The sequence below is a fragment of the Typopeltis vanoorti genome, chromosome 8 (genome assembly GCF_054136105.1).
Source record: "Typopeltis vanoorti isolate ZY-2024b chromosome 8, IOZ_Tvanoo_1.0, whole genome shotgun sequence".
Lineage (NCBI taxonomy): Eukaryota > Metazoa > Arthropoda > Arachnida > Uropygi > Thelyphonidae > Typopeltis > Typopeltis vanoorti.
Genome location: NC_143556.1, coordinates 131,288,950 through 131,315,177, shown reverse-complemented (window position 1 = coordinate 131,315,177; position 26,228 = coordinate 131,288,950). Strand labels below are relative to the sequence as shown.

Below are 26,228 nucleotides of genomic sequence, written 5' to 3'. Positions count from 1 at the left end.
TTATTATATCATCTTCCATCAACCATATCTCAGAGATCCAGATAACTTAGATATCAACTTGGGGCAGTTACATGGAGGGCAGAATTGGAAGGCCGGGATATCATTAGTGCTTGGAAAATTATAAAGGAATATTTGTTAGCAGCAATAGTAAGCTGTATTCCATGAGTGAAGAAGAGGACACAATTTGGTGTAAAGTGGATGACAAACAATATTAAACAAGAACTGCAGGTAAAAAAGAGATATAAGGAGAGGGATGGAGAGCAGATGCATTAAGAATACAAGACTCAGGCCAGGAGAGTGATGACTAATATGATAAGGAAAGCAAAACTGGAATATGAGAAGAGATTGGCACTAAGATCCAAAGATAATACTAGGGAATTTTTTAGCTATGTGACCAGTAGGAGGAGAAATGATTGTGGGATAAAAATGGGAATAGAGTGACTGATGCAGAGGACATAGTGGAGTTGTTCAATAAACACTTTGTTGGAAAATTTCATTTTGGAGAAGTAAGTTTTAATACTAGAGGGATAGGACAGGTTAGAGCTTTAGAGGTGAAAGAAGAGAGTGTGTTTCAAATACCAAATACCCTGGATGTCAGTAAAGTTGTGGGACTGGATGGAATTTCCCCATGGATTTTGAGAGAGTGTGCTAAAGAACTGACAGCTCCATTGATCTGGCTTTTCAAAGAAAGTGTTGCTAAGGGAAAGGTACCCAAGGAATGGAAGGAAGGTACGATAGTGCCATTGCATAAGGGTGGTAGCAGACTGTATGTGTCTAACTATAGGCCAGTTTGTGTTTCATCAGTAGTTATTATTATTTTATTATTATTTTTATTATTATTACGGGTATCTCCATGGAGTCAGTAGACTCATCGCGGGAGACCCAAACTAGCAAAACAATATCTGTCATATCTCTTCTTGAATTCATTTACAGACGAAGAGCTCACAACTAAGTCAGGCAATGAATTCCACTCATTCACCACCCTCCAGGCAAAAAACCTTGTTCTGACACCTTTGTTAACCACACTCTTCTTTAATTTCCAGAGATGACCTCTTGTTCTTCCATCACTTTCACACAGCTGAAACATTTCCCCTGCATCAATCCTATAAAACCCTTTTAGTAATTTGAATGTTTCTATCATATCCCCTCTTCTTCGCCTATCAACCAATCTCTGCAATCCACAAGCTCTCAATCTATCAATGTAGGGAGCATTTTTTATATCACTCACCAACTTGGTCACTCTTCTCTGAACCCTCTCCACAGCCTCCTCATCTCCAAGGAATCAAGGTGACCAGACCTGAGCACCGTAATCCAAATGTGGAAGTATCAATGCTTTATAAAGGGGAATAATAACCTCTTTATCTCTGGATGTCAGTGTGTTCCTCAACAACCAAGTAATCCTATGTGCAATCTTGGACACCTTAGCAATGTGTCCTCTGAACTTCATCTCCCTATCTACCAATACCCCTAAGTCCCTAGCCTCATCAATCTCTTGGAGTACCTTTCCATCGATGTAGTACACAGCTGGTAATCTTTTAATCCCAAAATGCATGACTTTACACTTTTCCACATTGAACTGACATCCATTTTCTTTTGCCCATTTTACCAGCTTATTTAAATCCTCCTGCAAACTTTCAACATCAGCTTGATTTTTTATTGCACTACACAACTTTGCATCATCAGCAAACAACTGAATATCTCCCTTTAAGCCGTTTCCTATATCATTTATATACAAATTAAACAACATTGGCCCAAGCACAGAGCCCTGAGGCACACCACTGGTCACCTGCCTCATTCTGGACTCGGCTCCTCCATACACCACCTTATGGTATCTCTCCCTGAGCCATTCTCCTATCCATATCACCAATTTAATATCCATTCCCATCTGCTCCAATTTGCGTAACAGTGTTCTATGGGGTATCCTGTCAAAAGCCTTAGCAAAATCCAGAAGTACCACTGTGTAGCCAGTTCCTTTGTCCAACTCAGATGTTATTCTATTATGAATAGTTAATAGATTGCTAAGGCAGGATCTACCTTTAACAAAACCATGTTGGCCTCTATAGAGTATCATATCCTGATCCACCCATTCTTGAATTTTGTCTTTAACCAACTTTTCCAATACTTTTACCACTACTCCTGAGATGGTGATTGGTCTGTAATTCAATACCGCAGTTTTAGAGCCACCCTTATGCAAAGGAACCACTTTGCCTAACTTCCACTCCCTAGGGACCATACCAGAGTTCAAACTTAAGTTAAATATCCAGGTGAGAGGGGTTGACAATTCATTTGCACATTCACGCAACACCCGAGCTGATATTCCATCTAAGCCTACCGCAGTGTTTGCATTTAAGTTTTGCAATATATTTAATACCTCTGATTCTTTAGCTTCAATTCTCACATTAGGTATTGCTGTAGGTATAGAGATATCCTCACTTGGGTGATAGACTTTTGAAAAGTGATCACTCAGTAACTCGACTATTACATCTGATTTTGTCACCTCAATACCATCAGCACCCACTAAGGTTATCCTTCCGAAGTCATTCTTCCTCTTACTTGCCACATAGCGGAAGAACTCTTTGGGATTACCCTTGATCTCTTTGGCTAAGGTCTTCTCATAATCTGATTTAGCTTTTCTTACTATGCTGGTAACTTTCCTAGCTTGAGCCTTGTACTGCTCATGGGTGTCCTGATCGCCTTTCTCCTTGTAAATTCTCCATAACATTTTCTTTTTTTGCAGTTCAAGCTTGATACTACTGCTCATCCATCTAATGCCTGCCTTGTTTGACCTCCTAACCATGGGGACACAATCTGATATTGCTTTCCTCAGATACCCGCTGATTTTATCCCAAGCACTGCTAACATCTTTCCCTTGCAATATGTTCTGCCATGGGATGGCTGCAAGCTCACTCCGAAGCTTGTTATAATTGCCTAACCTGTAGTTCCGTACATACCCCTTCTTAATAGAAAAATCCACAGATTTTGCAACCTCCCAAGTCAATACCACATGATCGCTTTCACCAACTGGAGGTAACGAGGACACCTTACTTATGCATATAACCTCTGAACCAATAACCAGGTCCAACACTCTCACACCACGTGTCCCTTCAGTTACGTGCTGTTTCAAGTAATTATCTCGTAGAAGATGTATGAATTCCATTTCCTTTTTGCTACGTGATATTTCCTCCTTCCAATTGATATCACCGTAATTAAAATCCCCCATAATAATCACCAAGCCTTCACTCATTGCACTAAGTTGCTGATGCATGAATTCAATATCTCCCCCCGTACTCCCTGGCCTATAGCAGCATCCAACTGTATATTTGGTTGCGTTGGTCGCTATTTCGCACCAGACTGCCTCAAATGAACTCTTATTCACATGTCTATCATCATGATATACTACTTTCTTTGGCTGCAACACATCAGCTATCATCAACAGTACTCCTCCCCCTGTTCTATCTTCTCTATCCTCCCTGAAAATAGTGTACCCATCACATTCAATTCCAGTGACCACATCTTCTGCTGACAGCCAAGTTTCACTAATGCCTACAACTTTTGGTGAGATTTCACTGACTAATGCCAAAAATTCTTCTCTCTTATTTCGAATGCTTCTAGCATTGGTATACAAAAATTGCAGATTCCCTCTAGATCTTGTACCGGCTTTAGAACTGATATATAAGTCATTAACTACCGTAGTCCTATGCCGATTTTTATCCCCTCTCTTCTGCAATTTATTCAGCCTATAAGGATCAATAAATACACAATCAGTGCTAAAGTTTCTCTCTCTTACACTCAACCTTTTCAATATTAGTTTCCCTGCCCAATAACTTCAACCTGTTCAGAAAACAATAACTTCTTCAATCGCTTATGTCCTTCCATGTTAAGATGCAGTCCATCTCTAGCATACAACTGCCTTTTTCCTTCAAACACACTCCAAACAGCAACAAACTCCAGACCTCTTTTTCTGCACATTCTTGCAATCATATCATTCATTATCATTGCTCGTCTACTTAACTCGTAATTGTCAAAACGAGGCAGCACACACACTATTCTCCCATTGACACTTTTCCTCTTCACAATATCTAATAATGTTCTTAAATCTTTTCCTACCCGATTTATACTACCTCTCAGGTCATTCGTACCCACCATAACTATCATCTTGTCTGCTTCATGCCCTCTCTTTATTGCTAAAGCCACTCTTTCTATTGTCCCATCAGCCAAGCACTCCTCATGCATACCACTCTCCATACCCTTAATCATAGAATCACCATATATTTTACTACTCTTAACTTCATTCAAGTCCACACTCATGGACTCATTCTCTACACTATTCAGCATGACTCTCCCAGCTTCATTACTCAACTCTCTATTACTTACCCCCCCACTCTCACTACATCTCATTTCTTCTAGGCCACTTGTGGTTTTATTATATTGACTCACAATCACTCCCATACTATTTATTACTGAATCATTCACCAAAGACTCACCCATATGTAATCCTGTTCTAGTTACTTCAGCTAAAGTAATCTCTATAGTCCTAATTTCTCTGTTTAACACATTAAACTCCGCTTTAACTTCCAGTATCTCCTTACCGATCACTTCCACTTCCTCATGAAGAAGATGAAGGTCATTTTTCATTTTCATAAACTCCCGCCGAAGTTCTTCCGCTACGGTCCCGATGTCAGCTTCCATTCCTAAACGCTCCAGCCTATCCCGACACTTCTCACATACGTCGACATTTTCGTTCTTTTCATTTTGCCAGACCGACCACAGATCCTTCACATTTTTCGGTGCATACATATAGCAGTTTCCGCAACGCATCCATTGCGAAAAATCCAACGCTGAGCCGGCCTTTCTTGTAGTAGTAGAAGTCCTGCGCGCCGCAGACGTACGTTTCTTGTTGGACGCCATCTTTACACGTTGATATAGTGAAACAAACGGCAGTGAAAACACAACATATACAACACAGTTCTAAACAATAATACCACTGAAGGACACTTGTTTCTAACCGATACACAATTGCAGCACAATTTGTGACAAAAAGCCACACTATATTTAACTTTAAAAACACGTTTTCTAGACTAGCTAAACTCGACCGCCACATTTACCAAGGACACTAGCGCTAATCTTGGAGAAATTAGTGAGGAACAATAATATACAGCGTTGGGCAGATGAAGGTAATGTTATCTGTGAGAGTCAACATGGATTTGTTTAGGGATGCTCTTGCTTTAGTAATATGATTGCCTTTTATAATAAAGTGACAAGAGCAGTTGATGAGGGAAAGGCATATACTGCCATTTTTTTGGATTTTGCAAAGGCATTTGACAGGGTACCACATGATAAGTTGATATTTAAGTTGCAGTACATGGGTTTAGATGTCGAGTTAGTCAACTGGATTGAGGATTGGCTGTGTGGCAGGTATCAGAACGTTGTCTATGGTGGGGCAGTATGAAGAAGGCAGAAGGTCACAAGTGGGGCCTCACAGAGCTCAGTACTGGGACCTGTATTGTTTAATCTTTATATCAATGACATTGCCAATTGTCAGGGGGATATTCAGTTGTTTGCAGATGATGTGAAGCTGGGAAGTGTTATTAGTAATAGTGTAGATGCAGCAGTTCTGCAAGAGGATTTGAATAAACTAGACAGATCGGCAAATGAATGGGAGTATCGGGTTTAATGCAGCAAAATGTAAAGTCTTGAAGTTTGGGATACATTGATAGGAGGCTGCATACTCGATTGGAGAAGCTGTACTGGAGGAAGTAGGAGAAACGAGATCTGGGGGTGATGATTGATAGAAGACTGAAATTTAGGGAACATATTACAAAGATGGTGAAGGATGCTAACCTGCAGAGATAAAAGAGTTATCGTTTCATTGTATAAGATCATGATCAGACCACACTTAGACTATTGTTGTCAAATTTGGTCCCCAGAATTTGAAGGGGATAAATTAACTGTGGAAAGGGTATAGAGGCAGATAACAAAGATGGTTTCAGGACTGTGAAATGTTAGTTATGAGGATTGGCTGATGGAATGTGGGCTGACTGCAGAATTTGGTAGACAGAAGAAGGAGAGGTGATATGATTAAAACTTGAAAACTGTTGAGAGGTAGTTACAGGGTTGACACTGGGGAGTTCTTTCGCATGGTGGAACAGCAGAAAGAAAGAAGCGATGACAAGGGGCTATCACTGGAAGTTGCAATGGGAAGCTGTGAGCTAGAGGGTGAGGAGTGGTTTCTTTGCATGAAGAGTGATTGAACCGTGGAATGCATTGCCTGATAGAGTGGTGAGAGTACGAATTGTCAGTGAGTTCAAGGAGTGGTAAGATAGACTTTATGTTTTGTAGGAAGGACCTCCCATATCAGTCTTTTGACTTCATGGAGGTCTTAATAATAATAATAACAACAACGTTATTTCTTCAAACACAATTCACTTAGCACAGTTTTTTAATTTTACGCTATTGAGTGCTACCACATAAACCCCTTTGCATGTGATGCAAAAATTTGAATGTGTACTCACTTTCTACTCAAACTCGTCAGTTATAATGAATTGACACCAGCTGATTCATCTGAATTTGCAGTTGTATTCTTCAGAAATAGTGTTTGTCCTTAGGTTTTGGGCATTGGGTGTTATAACCAAAATAGTTTTTGTAAATAAAAAAATATTAAAATGACATACCTCGGTGTGCATTTTTAAGAAAGTTAGGGGTGACATGCTATATTCAGTGCCAAACTTAATTGAGCAAAAAAATAAAAGTTAAAAAAAATGTTAAGAATAAGTTGGAAATGGAAAAATATGTGAAGTAGAAATGAGATATGTAAGGTTTTAAAATTTGGAAAACAGATGGGATGCAGATTTTATGCTTGGTGAGAATATATTGTTGGAGGTAGAGGAAATAAGAGATCTGGGGATGATAGTGAATAAGGATCTAAAATTTAGCAGACACATCGCCAAAATTGTGAAGACAACACAAAGGCTTCTGGGAATGATGCAGAGGACACTGACATGTAGAAGTAGGGAGATTCTTGTTCCGTTGTATAAGGCTTTGATTAGGCCACACATGGACTATTGTGCCCAGATTTGGTCACCTGGTTTTCAGAAGGATGAAGAGATGTTGGAAAGGGTCTAGAGGCAACTGACTAAGGTAGTTTCTGACCTCTGGAATGCTGAATATGAGGAAAGATTGAGAAGATGTAATTTGCAGAGTCTGGTGGACAGGAGGAAGAGGGGAGATATGATAGAGACCTACAAGTTGGTAAGGGGTTGTTATAAGATCAATGGTGGAGAAGTTCTACAACAGAGAATAGTGGGAGATCAGGGGAGAACCAGAGGTCATCCCTGGAAACTGTATAATGAGGGTGTGAGTAGGAGAGTGAGAGGCAGGTTTTTTTCATGTAGAGTTGTGAATGATTGGAATGCTTTGCCTGAGAATGTGGTGTCTGCAAAGAGTTTGAATGTGTTTAAAACATGGTATGATGAGCTGTGTGTATGATAAAAGGACCTCCCAGATGAATCTTTGACTCCATGAGGTCTTGGGGTATTAATAATATAATAATAATATTATTATACCAGTATCTCCATGAAGTTCGAAGTCACATTGTGGGAGACTAACAATAATAATTACTCACACACTTATTCACTATTGGGGCACTCACAAATACTGTGATCTATTACACTCATTCAAAAAATGTCTATTTATCATGTACTGAGAAATTTCTTTTTGCATCAATTTTATAGGACCCCTTTAATATGTTGTTTCTATCATGTTCTGTCTTTTATTCCTAGCAACATTTTATTCCTCTGCAATACATACACCTTCAGTCTATACTCATAGAGAGCAACTTGGTCACTCAACCCTGGATCCTCTCCACCACCTCTTGATCCCCAATGATCACATGTATGCATAGTAGTCAAGACACAGCCTTAGAAAGTGGGGTAAAAAGCTCCCTATCTTTTTACTTATCAGTATGTTCTTCAACACCCAAGTAATCCTTTTAGCCATTCTGCTAATTATTGCAATATACTGTTTGAACATCAACTCTCTGTCTACCATCAATCTAAATTCCTAGCTTCATCAATTTTCTGCATTATGTTTTTTTATGTTTGCTATATCATCAATACGTAGTATGCAATCTTTTCATTGGCAAGTGCGTAACCTTTCATTTTACAACGTTAACATGTTGACTGCCACAGAGAGGTTCATCAAGTCTGATCCCAGAGACGCCACAGTCTGTAAACCACTTTATTCAATGGGAAAATGAGGAATTTGGGTTTTTTGATACTTTTTGTGACAAAATGAGTCTTTTTTTTGAAAAAAAAAGACTCATTTTGTCACAAAGTCGCAAAAATTTCGTCGAAAGTCACAAAAATTTTGTCGAGTTATCTTGTAGTTGGTGTCCTGAAAGAAGTGTACTTCCATACACCAAATACGAATTATTTCGTATCGCCCCTTCTATTGGTTCTACTTATCACTGCATATTGTTTCACTCTGGTGGCTTGTACTGATTCTCGTAGAGTATAGATTCAGTCTAGATATCAGTCAGTTTTATGCAAGGTGCACATATGATGGCATATACATCATGCCGCAAAAAAGAAAGCTAACAGAAAGAGAAATAGAAATTTATGCAAATTTGAGCAAATCTCTACAGGATGCTTCAGACATCGACAAAAATTATCAGCCGTCAGATACAAGTGCACATGGGAAATACTTCCAAAAGTGAATCCAAAGAAAACGAAGAATCATTTCTTGGTGTCAAACTGAGCAAGATCCACCTCATTTAGATTTTCTAGAAGATTGTGGCTTGCAATTCGACTCTCAAAATTTGACCATTGAAAATCTTGTGGATCTTTTCTTCACAGAGGAATTTTTGAATCTTCTAGTCATGCAGACTAACTTGTATGCTAATCAAGAAATAAGAAAGCCAGGGCCACTGACAAAGTCCTCATGATTAACACATTGGAAAGATATCAACACTTCAGAAATGAAGGTTTTTCTTGATTTGTTACTGCATATGGGGCCTTGCACACTTCCAAGTATTGAACGTTATTGGAAACCGATATTCTATACAAAATGTCATTTTGGAGTTTAATTATGGGCCATAACAGATTTCAATTGATTTTACATTTCTTATATTTTGCTGATAATTCTCTAGACAGCAATGACAGACTCTATAAAATAAAACCAGTGTTGAACCATTTCAAGAAAACAATGCATGAGAAATATGTTCCGGACAGAAGTTTGCGTATAGACGAGTTCATGGTACTTTGGCATGGAAGTCTGTTTTTCCAGCAATACATCAAAAAAAAAAAAAAAATACAAGTAAGGTGTCAAATTTTATGAGTTGTGTGAATCAAATGGGATGGTGCTGAGAATCAAAATATATTGCCGCAGGACCGAAATATCAGCTGAAATGGGCCATACCTCAGATGTAGTCTTTGAATTGATGGAAGACCACTTGGAAAACGTTACATGCTATTCGCAGATAACTTTCATAACTCTGTCTCGTTAATGAAGGGACTCACTGCTAGGAAAACATACAAGGGTAGTCTGAAAAGTTCTTGGCCTCGACCACAGATGGCAATACTATTGGCAAGATATTTTTTTCTAAGTTGGTACATCTGTCATAAGCATCCATGTGAAATTGCAAGTCATTCTATCAAGTAGTTTATTTTATACAGCTGTCTGAAGCAAAAGTGTTTTCTGTATCCCTTGAAATGGATAAAATTATAATAAGTTTAGTTTAATCCTTTATCCAAGTGTGAGCAACCAAAGTTTGCACCTGAAAATATCTTCAGGACTGGGATAAGGTAGTGCAACACCAGGCAACTCGTTGCAAAGGTGGATAAAATTAAGTATCTTGCGGTTATAAAATTCTTTGTAAAAGAAGGGTTAACGACAAAAGAAATTCATTTGAAGTTCATAAAAGTTAAACTTGGAAGCCCATTAAGAAATGGGCTGCCAAGTTTAAACGTGGCCGTACCAGCCTTGATGATGATCCATGTGAAGGATGTCCAAAAAGTGTAACAATACCAGAAATCATTGATCAAGTGCATGATATAGTATTGGATGACCTGCGAGTCAAAGTGCATGAAATTTCTGAGATTATAGGCATTTCAAAAGAACACGTTGGACATATTTTGCATGAAGAATTGCAAATGAAAAAGCTTTGCACAAGATGGGTGCTGTGCTTGCTCACAGCAGATCAAAAGCGCACTCGCAAAGAAATCTCTGAACAATGCTTGGAGCGTTTTAACAAAAATAAAACTGATTTTGTGTGTCGATTTATTACTATGGATGAGACTTGCATTCACCATTACACACCAGAATCCAAACAGTAGTCAAAAGAGTGGACAGAAGCCCGTTGTTGAGCACCAAAGAAGACAAAGTCAGTTCCATCAGCAGGAAAGATCATGGCATTGGTGTTTTGAGATGCTAAAGGCATTTTGTTTAATTAATTATCTTGAAAAGGCTAAAACAATAACCGGGAAATATTATTCCGATCTTTTAACTTAGACAAAAAAATTTGTGAGAAAACGCTATTTGCAGAAGAAAAAATCATAATTCATTATGACAATGCATCTGCCCACAAAGATGTTTTGGCAATAGGAAAATTAAGGGATCTGCACTATGAATTGTTGAACATCCACCCTATTCCTAAGATTTTCCCTCTGACTTCTATCTCTTCCCAAAACTAAAACTCTTCCTTGCTCCTCAGTGTTTTTCTTCAAATCAAGAAGTGATTGCAGCTGTAGAGGGGTATTTGGCAGATCTTAATGAGAACCACTACAGGGACGGGAGCATCGCTGGAATAAATGTATTAGTCTTAAGGGAGATTATGTTGAAAAATAAAAATAATTTTGAAATTATAAATTCATTTTTTCATTCTTAGGCCAAGAACTTTTCAGACCATTCTAGTATGTCTGTGGGACTATAAGATTCAACAGGAAAGGGAATCCGAAAGTTTTGGTAACAGAGAAACTGAAAAAAAGTGAAATTTCATGGAGCAGGCATGAATTATTTGTTGTATGCAAGTGAAAAGATAAAAGAGACATTCTGGCTACATCAAACATGCACAAAGTGCAATATGTTGAAGTTCAAAATAAGAATTTTAAGATATTGATAAAGCTGACCACTTTCCAGTCAAAAGGCTGCGAGTTCCTGCCTTGAACATGGATGTTTGTGATTGTCTGTGAAAATACTAGTGGTGGTGGTGGGTGGCAGATGGCATTGGTGTAGATGATGTGGTTCGCTGTAGTTGGTGGACTGAGTGGTGGAGGCAGAAATGGCATGTCCAGCATTGACAGATTGGATAAAATGCTATCATATTATTCTGCTATGCGAAAAACAATTTGGTAGCCTAAGAAAATATTTCTATATATTATAGAAATGTACATTTACATAATGCCCATTTATTATATCGAAAAGCTACTAACTCAAATATAAAGACATTGAAATTCAGAGAAAAAAATCATAGCCCATCTAATTGGAGATAAAATGCCCAAGACAAACAATAATAAAACTACAATTCCTGAAGATTTCCATTACATGGAGACAGTGCCGTAACGAGGGCATGGCAAAAGAGGGCCCACCATGAACGCAACTAGGTTTGGGGGACAGAAAACGTAAAAAATAAAAATAAATAAATAGATATAAAAGTCTGTTTTATATTGTATTTTTAAATTTTGGCAATACCCCGCTTTAGACATACAAATTCTGCAACACAGCGGAATTCTGCTAAATTTGGTAACACCGGTGAGTTCCGGTGTTACCAAATTGTTCAACTGGTTCACGACTTGAACCAGTTGAACATAACATTTCCTTGCAGTTGCTCTCGTTTTTGTCTCAAGTAAATTGTTCCATTGCACCAATAACTACTAATGAATGTATTTTCCCATTTTATGATTTTGTATCTCCAAATTCCTGTGTAATTATTACTATTACATCACACCTCCAGGGAGTCCAAAGACTCATCGAGGGAGGGCATCTACTCTACAACTCTTCGCCTCACTACTCCACCAACCTTCATCATCTAACAGCAACGCCATCTACTGCTGACTACCACCACTAGTACTTTTACAGACAATCACAAACATTCATGCCCATGGCAGGATTCAAACCAGCAGCATTTGCATAGATAATCTAATACATTCTTCCGTTATCCTCCTAATGTGTCTATCTGCCCATCCCAAGTTTATTACCTTCCATATAATAATTTTATTCCCTTTATGACCCCCTTCGATATCATTCCATCTACCTGAATCTCTCGTTTCATGACCCACCCACAAAAATTATTCGCCAGCCCTTATTTACACCCATCAAACCCAGGATCCAATGAAAATCACAATATTCCCACCCTCAATATTTTTATTCTACTCTACTTTTGTAGATAAGAGAATTTCAAAAATCATATAATTATTATTAGTCTTGTTGTCATTCATAAGATCAGTTGTGTTGTTGATGTGTCATAATTATTGTTAGATATTTTCGCTCTTTTGTGGAACAAAACATACCAGAAAAGACAAATAATTTTGTTTATATACAACATACTGGCATACTGAGTAAGTCCTATAAATAATTATATTAAAAAACACTTCTAGGGTAATATGCCACCAAAATAACCTTCCGGTGCACAGTTAAAAAAATAAGAGAATAGAAGATTGAAAATATAAAGAAAAATGTAACTCCAATTGATATTTTTATTAAAAAATCATCTACACCTCTAGTTCATTCAAGCTTAACTGAATTAAATGTGCCTTCTACAAGCAGTCATGTTTCATGTGAAATTGAAACAGAAGAGAAAAGTACAATTGAACATCAAAACCAGGAAATCAAGAAGCAATGTAATAATGATAATTATATGGCGGATGTTAAATTAGAAAATATTGATAATGCAAAAATAATAGATTTTAATAATCCCACAACATGGTACATAACCAATAGTAACATACAAATATTTGTTCAACATGGACCCGAGTTGTGCAATAATATACAGGGTGTTCGGGATAAATTTGACATATTTATAATTAATTATATTTTTCCGTAAGTTACATGTATTAACACACACTTCTCTTCATTTAAAAGTTTGGACCCTTCTTCATTCATATACAAGATGTCAGAAAGGATGGATAGCTGGAACCCACCTGAATCATGGAAGAGAATAACTTGTATCATGATGATTCGTGCCCGCCATCAAAATAAGGATATTACGACTGCTGCCCAATGCTCCCTGAATACAGTAAAAACAATCAGGCATGAACTAGAGACTTGCAATGGTGACTACGAGGATGTAGCAAGAAGAAAGATCCCTAGCAGACGATCTGATTGCGTTCGTACAGCAGAATTCCTCGCAAATCTGCAGGAACAGGTGTTGAAGAACCCTGGCATTGGAATTCGGGCTTTGTTCGTGGAGTTGCTAACTGTAGTCAAGCCCTGGATAACAAGGGTAGCCAATGGTAGGCCGTATGTATGGCAGCAGGATTCGGCCCCTTGCCACACCTCTGGGAAAAGTCAAAAATGGTTGTCTGAAATTTTCTACGACTTCACCAGTCCAAATGTTTGGCCTCCAAACTCCCCAGACCTTAACCCCATGGATTATTTTGTGTGGGGCGCAGTTGAAAAAGACACCAATCGCACTTCCAGTAATACAAAAGCCCAGTTAATGGATAAAATTAAAACAGTTTTTGCGGCCCTTCCCAGGGAGACTGTAGCATCAGCTTGTTCGAGGTTCCGAAGCAGAATTGAAGCTGTGATCGATGCTAATGGTGGTTATTTTGAGTAAATCTTGTTGATAGTATTGTAATTAACTCTGCCTGTAATGTTTTTTTGTCAATTCATTAAATTTAATAGATACAAAGAAGATTTTCTTTTTCCTTACGAAACTGTCAAATTTATCCCGAACACCCTGTAAGTGTTTATCCTGATACAGAAAATCGGCATTTTGATAAAAAATAGTTTGTAAAAACCATGTCAAACAGAGAACAAGTACTCAGAAATTGGTTGATATATTGCAAGCAAAAAGATGCACTGTTCTGTTTACCATGTATTCTTTTTGGAAAAAATCAGAATGTATGGACAACTGTGGGGTTTCAAGACTGGCAGCATTTGAATCCTATGTTACCACGTCATGAAAATTCATTATGTCATAAAAAAATTACGTCGAATGGAAAACTTTAGATTCAAAAATTAAGAAAGGTTTTTATAGACAATCAATTACAAGAAGCAATTTTAAAAGACAAAGAAAAGTGGAGACATATTTTAAAAGTTATTTTGGATGCTGTTCTGCACTGCGTAAAAAATAATGATGCTTTGAGAGGAACTTGTGAAAATATTGGTCATCCCAAATGTGGAAAATTTTTGAACATGATAGAATTAATTAGTCATCACAATCCTATTATTGTGCAACATATTGAAAGTCATAAGAAAAATCAAGTTAATTATTTCTCTCCTACAATACAAAATGATATAATTAATATAGTTGCTTCTAAAATTAGCATATTATTTCAAATATTCAAAAAGCAAAATATTTTTCTATTTTATTTGATAGCACACCTGACACTTCTCATCAGGAACAGATAACTCAAATTTTGCGCTATGTTAACAATTATCCTAACACGAATAAATGTAGCATTGAAGAAACCTCCATAGATTTTATTGTGACAGATGGAAAAACTGGCGAAGCACTTGCGAATGACATCGACAAAAAATTAATATCAGATGGATTAAATATTAGAAATAGAAGAGGACAGTCATATGATAATGGAGCGAATATGGCAGGTAAATACAAGGGGGTACAAGTCAGGATATTACATTTAAACAATATGGTGAGGTTTGTTCCATGCACTGCTCACAGCCTTAATTTAATAGGCATTCATGCTGCACAAACATCTGTTCAAATGAAATCATGTTTTGGAACAATTCAACAATTGTTTAACTTTTTTTTGTAAATTCTACTAGTAGATGGGATCTTTTAAAGGAAACATTATCTGTTCGTCTTAAAAGTTTAATTGACATGAGGTGGTCCGTGAAAGCTAACACATTAAAAGCCTTACGAAATCAAATGACTTTAATAATACAACTTCTTAATGAAATGTGTGATGGACAAAGACAAGTTACAGTAGACTCTGTAACAAATGCTCGAATGTTGCTAAAATTATTAACAAAATCCAATTTTCTTGCACAATTAATATTTTGGGATACAATATTAGGAAAGATAAAGTAAATTTCCTTTTACAAGAAAAAAACCACAGTCGAAAATGCTGCGAAAATGATAAAAGCTGTTAAAAATGAAATTCAACAGTACCGAAATGATCTTTTCGATTTCCTTCACAATTCGGCAAAATGTTTGACCAAAATAATACATATTGAAACTCATTCCAGAATTCATTTAAAAATTTTATGGAATTTACAACTGTGTTAAAAAAAACTTTTTTATTATCCCAACGTTTCGATCATCATCTGTAGCATACATATATATATACAAGACAAGCTGAGTTACATTATTAACTGTGAGCTAGAGAAACAATAATTTCATCACATGCCATTCTACTGGCATGACCTCTAGTGAAAAAATAAATAAATAATTATAAATTACATCAAGCTAAATTCTATTTATAATGAGAGGATTAAACATTCTTTCTTACAGATTGTTTTCTTTCAGAAATAATGATGTCCTATTTTTAGTATTACAATTGTTATTTAAGATACTGGATTTTCTACAGTCCTGTTTAGAGTTGTTCTTAGTGAGGAAGGTTCCATGGGTCGAATATATGCCTTCCATATGTTTGGGATTTTAAGACCATCAATATTGTTCAGATTAGGGTGGTTGATAATGATCTCACAGGCTTCCTTAAATTTCCGTTCATACCATGTTTTAGTGGGATGTAGACAGCTAGTGCTTTTCCAGACAATTCTGTGTACGGTATTCAGGACATGATCCGAAAGGCCAGCTTCACCATAATTATTATATTTAATGTGTTGTTTATGTTCTTTTTGTCTCATAGGAATTGTGCGTCCTGTTTCTCCTATACATAGTATGTTGCAAGTACAATAAATCCGGTATACTCCAGGGTGGGCTAGTGAAGGGAGTGGGTCTTTGGATGAGTTGAGTAAGCTTTTTAATTTTGCGGGAGGTTTTAAAGGTGGCTTTGAGGTTGTATTTTTGTAGTACGCTGTTTATTTTGTTTGATGTTCCTTTAATGTAGGGATGTCACTAGAGATCATGCCAGTAGAATAGAATGTGATCAAATTATTGTTTCTCTAGCTTACAGTTAATAATGTAACCCGGCTTGTCTTGTATGTATATGTATGCTCCAGATGATGATCTTGATATGAAGATCGAAACGTCGGGATAATAAAAAAGTTTTGTTAACACAGTTGTAAATCCCTACATTAAAGGAACATCAGACAAAATAAACAGAGTACTACAAAAATACAACCTCAAAGCCACCTTTAAACCTTCCACAAAATTAAAAAGCTTACTCAACTCATCCAAAGATCCGCTCCCTCCACTAGCCCACCCTGGAGTATACCGTATTTATTTTACTTGCAACATACCATATATAGGAGAAACAGGAAGCACAATTCCTATCAGACAAAAAGAACATAAACAACACATTAAATATAATAATTATGGTGAAGCTGGCCTTCACCATAATTATTATGGTGAAGGCCAGCTTCACCATAATTATTTTCTTCACCACGGATCATGCCCTGAATACCTTACACAGAATTGTCTGGAAAAGCACTAGCTGTCTACATCGCACTAAAACATGGTATGAACAGAAGTCATACCATGTTTTACTGCGATGTAGACAGCTATTTAAGGAAGCCTGTGAGATCATTATCGACCACCCAAATCTGAAAAATAACGATGGTCTTAAAATCCCAAACATATGGAAGGCATATATTCGACCCAAGGAACCTTCCTCACTAAGAACAACTATAAACAGGACTGTAGAAAATCCAGTATCTTAGATAACAATTGTAATACTAAAAATAGGACATCATTGTTTCTGAAAGAAACCATCTGTAAGAAAGAATGTTTAATCCTGTCATTATAAATAGAATTTAGCTTGATGTAATTTATATATATATATATATATATATATTTTTTTTTTTTTTTTTTCTTTTTTCACTAGAGGTCATGCCAGTAGAATACCATGTGATCAAATTATTGTTTCTCTAGCTTACAGTTAATAATGTAACTCAGCTTGTCTTGTATTATGCTCCAGATGATGATCTTGATATGGAGATCGAAACGTCGGGATAACAAGTTTTTTTTAACACGGTTGCAAATTTCATAAAATTTTTAAATGAATGCTGATCAGCATGTAACACTAAACGAAAGGATTACATTCCAGAAAAGAGACAGCACAAAATAAAAAATATGCCTAGTGAGAAAGCTACTGATGATTCGTTTACCATGAATGAAACTGAATTACTAAAAAAAGATATGTGCGAAGTTTTAGATCTAATACTCATACAATTCAACGATAGATTTACTGCTTTACAAGAATGTCAGAAACGACTTCAGTTTTTTTAAATGGACAACTTTAAAAATTATGCAGCTAGATGATCTCAAACGATGTGCAGCTGACCTGGCATTGAAATATAATAGCGACTTAGATGCTCCAGAATTTGTATGTGAAATTGAGAGTTTCAAATATCAAGCCATGGAAGTTTTTGAAAATTTAGGTGATATGGATGCTTTTCAAATCTTGCAAAAAAATTACAAACTCTCATTACAAAACATGTATCCAAATCTAGACATAGCATTAAGGATTTTCATAACAATGCCTGTAACAACAGCTTCCTGTGAACGTTCGTTTAGCAAATTGAAAATTATAAAATCGTACCTTCGTTCTTCTATTGGGCAAGAGCGATTGACAAACATGTCTATAATATCAATTGAAAAAGATATTGCAAAAATATTAAATTATTACATTTAATTTGTTACATTTTTATTATACCTACATCATATATTTCTTTAATCTATTTGTCATTGAATATGAATAAAAATTTGTTCTTATTTAATAGATTATTTATTTATATAAATACATAATTGGATTTACAGGCAAGTAATAGTAAGTATTTAACATATTGCATTTAGTAAAATATAACTTGTTACATTTCAATTTTTTTAAATTTTTGTCATTTTTGGGTTAGGGGGGTGCAAGTTAGACACTTGCCACAGGCGCTTCATGCCCTCATTACGGCACTGCCTGGAGACCATACTAATGACTGAAAAAAAAAAAAAAAAATCACGACCAACTAAGCCTTGGCATGTTTATACATTTGAAAACACTGGCAAAAAAACGAGATATTTTTGTCTATTATAACTGCTAATATTTGGTCTCTTTACACGAAGTATGAGCAATTTTCTTTTTGGATTTATTAGTAGATCATAGTTCTTTATAAATATATACAATCGTCGACAAGACATGAAGTGAAGAATGTCGCAATGAAGTGAAGAATTTCACTTCATTCTTTTTTTAGCATTTAACGTTTGTGTACCCATTTCTTTTCCTGAAGGAGCCAGACAGACTTAAGCTGGCAAAACTTGTCGACGATTGTATATATTTATAAAGAACTATGGTCCACCAATAAATCCAAAAAGAAAATTGCTCATACATATTTTTGTCCAGTTTGTGAAGAAAAACCCTTGGAGTGGAAAAAAAACTTCCAACATCTTTCTCTAAATCCAGAGTAACTTAATAATAAGGTGAGACACCTTTTGGCATCTCATATAGGTAAATATGACTTCTCCATTGCTTCCACCTTAGTAGTATCACCACCTCTGGGTCTGGCTCCCACTGACGAGACCTCAATAAAGGTTGAAACCAGTCTGGGTAGTGGCCCTTCCCTTAATGCATAGCATTATACATATCCACAAGGAGATGTACTTTGCATTATGGGAGATACTAAGACTAAGAGTGGTAAGAGCTTGGTCCACCTTTACCACGAGTTGCCTCAGTTCTGAAGATACTTTTGGCACAAACTTTGTTTGCTTACATTAAACTAAATTTATTATAGTCTAACCAAGTGGGAAAAAACTTCCGTCTTTCTCTAAATCCAGAGTAACTTAATAATAAGGTGAGACACCTTTTGGCAACTCATATAGGTAAATATGACTTCTCCATTGCTTCCACCTTAGTATCACCACCTCTGGGTTTGGCTCCCACTGATGAGACCTCAATAAAGGTCGAATGTGGTCTGGGTGGTGGCCCTTCCTTTAATGCATAGCATTATACATGTCTTCAAGGAGATGTGCTTTGCATTTTGGGAGATACTAAGACTAGGAGGGATGAGAGCTTGGTCCACCTTTACCACGAGTTGCCTCAGTCCTGAAAATACTTTCGGCGCAAACTTTGTTTGCTTACACTTGGATAAAGGATTAAACTAAATTTATTATTGAAGATAAGGATATCCTAGATTCTGGAATAATTACTTTGAAAGACTTAAATGAAAAAAGAAGTGACAAAACCATAGTAGAAAATTTTCAAGAGAAATGCAAACAAGAGTACAGAAATGCTCAAATATGGAGGTATAAAAGTTTTGAAGTAGCTGCACTGCTTAATTCAGAGGACTTGAAAGTCAAATTCCAGATGATTGTAGTAGAGTGCTCATAGTTCCCATCTATAAAAAAGGAAATAAAGCTGAATGTCAGAATTAGAGGAATTTCCTACTAAGTGTTCCAGGTAAGATTTATGCAAGCATACTTGAAAAGAGGTTGAGAAAAATTGTGCAAGAGAAAAGAGAACAAACTGAATTGAGGCAAAATAGAGGTTATCAAAATCAGATTTTCACATTATGACAAACAGTTGAGAAATCATAGGAATGTGACGAGGGGCCCAGGGAAAAGCTTTTCGAACAGCCAGTTGTGTATGGTAAATGGTACATTATGCAGGGTTATACATAGTCTATATTTAAGTTGTAAGTCAGCAGTTAGATTTGAAGGAAATACAGAACAATGTTTGATGTGAAATCAAGTGTAAGACAAGGATGCACATCATCTCCACTCTTATTCATTGCCTATATCAATTGCATGATGAAAGAAAGTGGCATTAAACCTGATATTAGAATTGGAGATATCAAACTTAGCTTTTTGCTTTGTGTAGATGATGTATCTTCAGGATTCTCTAAATAAACTGAATGATAGCTATAACAAATTTGGCATGAAAATCAGCAAAAAAAAAAAAAAAAAAAGACCAAACTATGAAAATTGGCAGCATAGAAAACTTCATCTGCATTCTCAATGGAGAGCCTAGAAAACAAAATATTTCTACTATTTAGGCAAAGTTTCTAGTGAAGGTGGCAAGATAAATCTGGAAATAGACAACAGAAAGTATACTGGTTTGGTTGGGAGTCAGTTCACTAAATTTATATGGAATAAGAGAGAAATTAACCAAACCATTAATCTAGCAGTGTACAAGACAGTCTTAAACCCAGTTTTAAGTTATGGATCTGAAAGTTGGGTTATAAGTAAAGCATTTAATCAAAGATTAGAGACCACACATATGAGAGCAATTAGAAAAATGGCACCAATAGCAGAATCCTATTAAAAATGAAGACATTAGGAAAGAACTGGACATTATTATTATTATTATCCAAAGATGTCATGGAGTCACAGACTCATCTAGAAGGTTCATTTTGTCATAACACACATTATATCATGCCTTAAACACATTCAAATTCTCTACAAATGCTCTTAGACAACCTATTCCAATTATTCACAACTCTCCATGCTAAAAAAACCTACTTCTCACACCCTCCTTATGCAGCTTCCAGGAATGACCTCTTGTTCTTCCCCCGATCTCTCACCATTTTATGAAAAACCTCTTCAATGTTAACCCTATAACAACCCCATACCAACTTGTACATCTCTATCATATCACTATTTCTTTCTCCTATCCACTAGACTCTGTAAAACTGCATCTTCTCAACCTTTCTACATATTCAACATTCCAGAGATCAGACAACCTCAGTGAATTGCCTCTGGACCCTTTCTAACATCTCTTCATCCTTTTGAAAACCAGGTGACAATCAAGGCCTTATACAATGGAAACAGAATTTCCTTACTTCTACAAGTCAGTGTCCTCTGCACCATTCCCAGAATTAGTTGTATTGTCCTCACAATTTTGACAAAATGTCACCCCAAGGTGATGGTTGATAAGGATCTCTTATTTCCTCCATCTCCAACAATATATTCTCACAAAAAGTAAATTCTACATTCCAACTTTATTTTCTAAATTTTAAAACCTTACATTTCAAAACATTGAACTGGCATCCCCACTCCCCAGCTCATTCACTTAGTATATTCAAGTCTTTTTGTAAGGCCACAACATCTGCTCTACTCCTCATATCTAATCCGCTCTACTTTGACTATCAATTGATCATGCAGTGATCTATTAAGAGCCTTTTCAAAGTCTAAGTATACTACTGTGTACCCATCTCCCACATCCAATACTGCTGTCACCTTTTTGTGATAAGTAAGTAGATTACTAAAACATCACCTCCCTTCAGCAAATCCATGCTGGTTCATCAAAAATAATACCATTGTTGTCAACCCAGATCTGGATCCTGTTTCTCACCAGCCTCTCAAAGACTTTAACCACAATAAACACATAGATAGGCCTACAATTTGATGCTTTAGTTCCCACCTCCCTTATGAAGCACAATCTTGCCTGCCTTCCGCTCTTTTACTTGACCCGATATAAGACTCATGTTAAACAAATATGTAGAGGTAGATGTCAACTTCCTGGCACATTCCTTCAAATTGCATGTTGCTATATTATCAAGTCCCAAAGCCTTATTAACATCATGTTTGCTTAATTCCCCATTAACCTCTTCTCACTCACAGTCAGTCTCTCCTTATCATCCACCACTCTCAAGCTCTCCATGATGTCACATTCACAAGGATGAAAGACTTATGAACTGCTAATTAAGTATCTCAATTATATCCTCTGCAGCAGTTGTCCTTATACCATTTTCTCCATGTATTCTTGCTGAAAGAAACAATGGTCAGTTCCATAGAAATGCCACAAAGTAGGAAGCATTGCATTGTCCAGAATGTTCTGATGCCTCTCAGATTTCAAAGTTCATAGCGCCACAAACAGAGATCTGAGGCCAAACCAGGATAAACAGGACCATACCTTCGCATTACTACCTCTGAATTTCATAGTTGGGGTTATGCACTCTGGTAAGAGACATTCACCAGGTATCTACCACACTCGACTCTGTCCCTCTGCTTGGTAGAGGGTGTAGCATGATTCATCGCTCCATAGCCCAGCTTTCCAAGCTTCCATATCCCACTGTATACACACTCTTTGCACCACCCACTGATGATGATGATGCTACATGTCATTTCGGGTAATATGGGGCTTGCATATTGCAGTACTCCCATGCAGTGCATCCAGGGGGGAAATGGGCCCTGTCCCTCCCCCCCCCCAAAAAAAAGAAAAAGGAATAAACACTAGAAAATTTTCCAAAAATCTTTTCCTAATTAAAATTCATTTTTTTAATTTATTTTGTGTCATATCTTCTGTTTCTGTACTACTTATGAATGAGCAGTCATATAAAGTGGGAATACCCTATAGCTCTCAGGAATCATGGCCGCTGTGAGCACAAGGCAAACAAAGTAGTGCTCGGGCAGACCGAGCGCTACTTCATTTGTCCGAGCCAGCCAGGGGAGATCACGGGTATCATGCATTGGCTATCGCTGCAGATGCTCAATCATAGATCGTATGCAATGTGTAGTGTGTATTCTGAAATCGTCTACTCAATTTCCCCCCCCAAGATTAAATCCTGAGTGCACCACTGCTCCCATGGAAACAAATGTGAGCCTCAGTTCTGAATGTTTTTGTGCAGATTCATGTTCCAGTCAATGTCCAGAACTCCACATTCAAGATATCAAACAATGAATGGCAGTTTTACATATTATCCCTCATAGCACCCTGTGGGCATGTTTGGTGTGTCGTCCACTGCAGGTTGCACTTGCAGTTGATTCCCTGCACTTCCATCTCAGTATGGTATCACTGATTGTTGACCTGGGGTGGCCCAACTTATGAACAATTTGCTGAAAAGATAGGCCTGCAACTTGGCATCCTATCACACCTCCTCTTTCAAACTCCATCAGTTCCCTTCTCATACCATTTCACCTGGACACAGTTGCATTGACTTAGAAGCAACATGTTCCTCCATTTTATACCCAGCTATAATCACATAACTGGTTACATGGCACAATGCACCTTTCTTGTGGTGTCCATTGACTTCTTTCCAAGCAGTGTGCTTGATATTTGTAATACTCTCCTCTTACACTTCCAAACCTTGATAATATACATAATCCCTGTATTCGATAATAATGACAGCTCAATGGTTCTTACATCTGTGACCAACACCTAAGTCTACTTAAATGTTTCTCACTATTTCTTATTATAATTTTTCTGATTCCTCTGGAATAAGCAGCAAAATGTTAGAAGCAGTACTTTTTTTTTTTCAGCATGTGTTAAACTGTTATTCATTTTTCTAGTATGCCTGACATTGCTTAATACAGTTGAATCATAGTCCTCTGTTAACTATACTGTTCTATTAATTTCAGGTCCTGTAGCCTCAGAACCACCATATGTGCTGCCAGTTTTGACCTCGTTCATAAGTGGGCACATCTCCCTCTGCTATCAAATACCAGTATTCTTCCTTCCCTGCTACTTTTTTTTTTTATTTACTATCTGTGCATCATCTATTGTTAACTAAGTTTTTCATATGCAAATAATCCTTGGATATATATATATATATCCTACAGAAGACTTAATATTTTGTGCTGGATGCTATAGCTTCTTCCTGTACTAGATCACTATTACCTGCATAAATTATATTTGATTTACAAGATTAATACAGAGGAAATTTTTCAGAAGAGGTCTGGTTGTGGGAGAACTAGGGAGCCATCCTTTAAAACTGAAATCAGAGTGTAAGTTAGCAGGGATGTCAGGACTAGAATTTTTGCATGGAGAGTGGTAAATGAGTGGAAAAGGATTGTGCTGGGCATGATGTTTAGGGCCTCCCTTGATCAGTCTAAGGGACTCCATGGAGTAGCCCATAATGATAATGATAATAAATCTCACCTGTATTAGTTTTATTCATCTGAGTAACACCAGCAATATCAACATAGTATTTTTGTAATTCATCTGTTGGCTCCATCTTGTTTTAACTGATGTCTTTCACCTCCGTAGTGCAATTAGAAGAATGACGGTACATTGTTCCTTTTGATTGGAAAAGGCCTGAGTTCGATTCTCATCATGGCGGGAGGATTCTTTAATTTTTTTTTTTTTTTTTTTTTTTTTTTTTTTTTTTTTTTCCAATTGAAGGTGAATTAGCTGATTTCATACAGAGGTAGCAGGGTTTTTTCCTCCCGGAAACTCGGGTTTTTCATCCAGCATACAGACAAATCAGCCTTTAGGACATACGCACAATTTACAGACAAAAAATAGTAGTGGTGACGAGTAGTAGATGCCGTAGATGATGGAGACGGAGAGCTGTAGAGTAGGTGCCCTCCCTCGATGACAGACTCCTTAGAGGTGTCACAAAATAATAATAATGTTGATGACAAGTCATTTATAGGACTTTTGTTTTGTTTAAATTTCCAATTACAATTTTTTTTTTCAAAAAAAAAAATGCATGCAGTAAGGCATGTAAAAATGTTATAGATGTCTGTTTCTGAACAATTAAAAATCCAGAAGTAATTTATTATTAAAATGAACCCATATATATACGAGGTGGTATCAAAAAGTTTCGAGACTAGTTTTGTAATAACATGCCAACAGATGCACACACAGTCACAGGGAGCACCAACCTTCATAAGTCAGTGTGTCAAAAGACATCATCCTGTGTACATTGGGAGCTGTGCAACTGGTGCTATTTTGAACACGTGCATTACCACGTCTGCGATTTCATCATGGACAGCAAGTTAGAACAAAGAGTGAACGTGAAATTCTGCGTGAAACTGGGAAAATCTTCCACAGAGATGTCTGACATGATTCGGTAAGTTTACGGCGATGTTGCAATGAGTAGTTCAAGGTCCTTTGAGTGGCATGCATGCTTCAAGAGCGGAAGAACATCACTCAAAGACGATGAGAGATCAGGAAGACCTTGAACAAGCTCAACCCCCGAAAATGTCGAAACCATTTGGCAACTTGTGCATGAGGATCGTTGGAGAACACTCCACAACATTGCTGCCATTGTCGATTGATAATGGCAGCAATGTTGTGGAGTGTTCTACAGAACAGTCCTCACGTGTGATTTGAACATGTGCCGTGTTTCTGCCAAGTTCGTCTCCAGGCTGCTGACCCAGGAGCAGAAGGAACACTGAGTTGAAGTCTGCCAAGAACTCCGTCAGCGTGCTGTGGATGACCGTCCTTCATGTTGAGGATCATTACCGGTGACAAAACTTGGGTGTATACGGATACAATCCTGAGACGAAGCAGCAGTCTTCACAGTGGAAGAGCCAATCATCTCCATGAACGAAAAAGGTGAGGCAGGTCTGCAGCTCGACCAAATGCATGCTCATCATCTTTTTCGGCATTTGCAGCATTGTGCATAGAGAATTCGTCCCCGGGGGCCAGACCGTCAATTGCCAGTTCTACTACCAGGTTTTGAGGCATCTGAGGGAGGACATTCGGCAAAAGCAACCGGATCTGTGGCACACAAAAAACTGGATGCTCCATGATGACAATGCAACCTGTCACCAAGCTTTCCTCACACGTGAGTTTCTCGCCGGAAACAACATGATCTCACTTCTGGATGAAAAACTGGATGCTCCATGACGACAATGCAACCTGTCACCGAGCTCTCCTCACACGCGAGTTTCTCGCTGGAAACAACATGATCTCACTTCCGCACCCACCCTACTCACCAGATTTGGTTCCTGCAGACTTTGCCCTCTTCCCGAAGATGAAGATTTAGCTCAAAGGTCGCCATTTTGACACCAGTGCAAATTGCAGAAGGTGCTTGACACGCTTCAAAAAAGACATCTTCCAGGACACATTCGAGAAGTGGGCAGGAAGGCTGGGAGTGCCGTATTGCTATGCAAGGGGACTATTTTAAAGGTGATAGTGTGTAAACATAGATAAATAAAGTAATTTCTCATAAACAGAGCTAGTCTCGAAACTTTTTGATACCACCTCATATCTGGCATAATGCTGATTTTTCATCAGCATTTTTTTTTAGGCTCATATTATGAGAGAATT

At 37.3% G+C, this 26,228-nt stretch overlaps 1 protein-coding gene across 10 annotated transcripts in view; it reads left to right on the top strand.

The window, feature by feature from the left end:
• The window catches only part of LOC150104358 (intermembrane lipid transfer protein VPS13A-like), a 2,072,875-nt gene that overhangs the window by 1,936,440 nt on the left and 110,207 nt on the right, over nucleotides 1-26,228 (top strand). The window lies entirely within an intron of this gene.